Genomic DNA, 323 nt, shown 5'->3' with positions numbered 1-323 from the left:
TGGGAAAGGGGTCTTGCCTGCCCAAAGCCTGTACTGCAGGCCCACCTTCCAGAGCCTGGCTCACCGTTAGGGCCTGTGGGGGGCGCACTTCAGGGGAGATGTATTTTGTATGCATTCCACTTCTAATTGTAAATACAGGTGGGAGTGGTGCTCCCTCTTCTGTTTTTCCCTGGGCTCAGCCTCACTGCCTGATAGAAATGTTTTTAGGCTGTTTTTGTAATCCGACACCCGGTCACAGTCCGTTGTAGCTGAATTCCCAGGTCCTGCACTGTGCGACCCTCACCTCCCCAGTTCCCTTACCACCTAATAAAGGAATAGTTACA

General features: G+C 52.3%; 1 protein-coding gene across 1 annotated transcript in view; it reads left to right on the top strand.

Annotated features, from left to right (window-relative positions):
• The window catches only part of Notch3 (notch receptor 3), a 46,566-nt gene extending 46,243 nt beyond the window's left edge, over positions 1–323 (top strand). The window contains exon 33 of the mRNA XM_052166068.1: positions 1–323. This exon is cut by the window's left edge and continues 1,699 nt beyond it. The gene's annotated coding sequence lies outside the window, so the exon portion shown is untranslated.

This window comes from Apodemus sylvaticus, chromosome 20 (genome assembly GCF_947179515.1).
Source record: "Apodemus sylvaticus chromosome 20, mApoSyl1.1, whole genome shotgun sequence".
In the NCBI taxonomy this organism is placed as follows: Eukaryota; Metazoa; Chordata; class Mammalia; order Rodentia; family Muridae; genus Apodemus; species Apodemus sylvaticus.
Note: the sequence above shows the minus strand (reverse complement) of the source record. Positions and strands in the feature narration are given on the sequence as shown.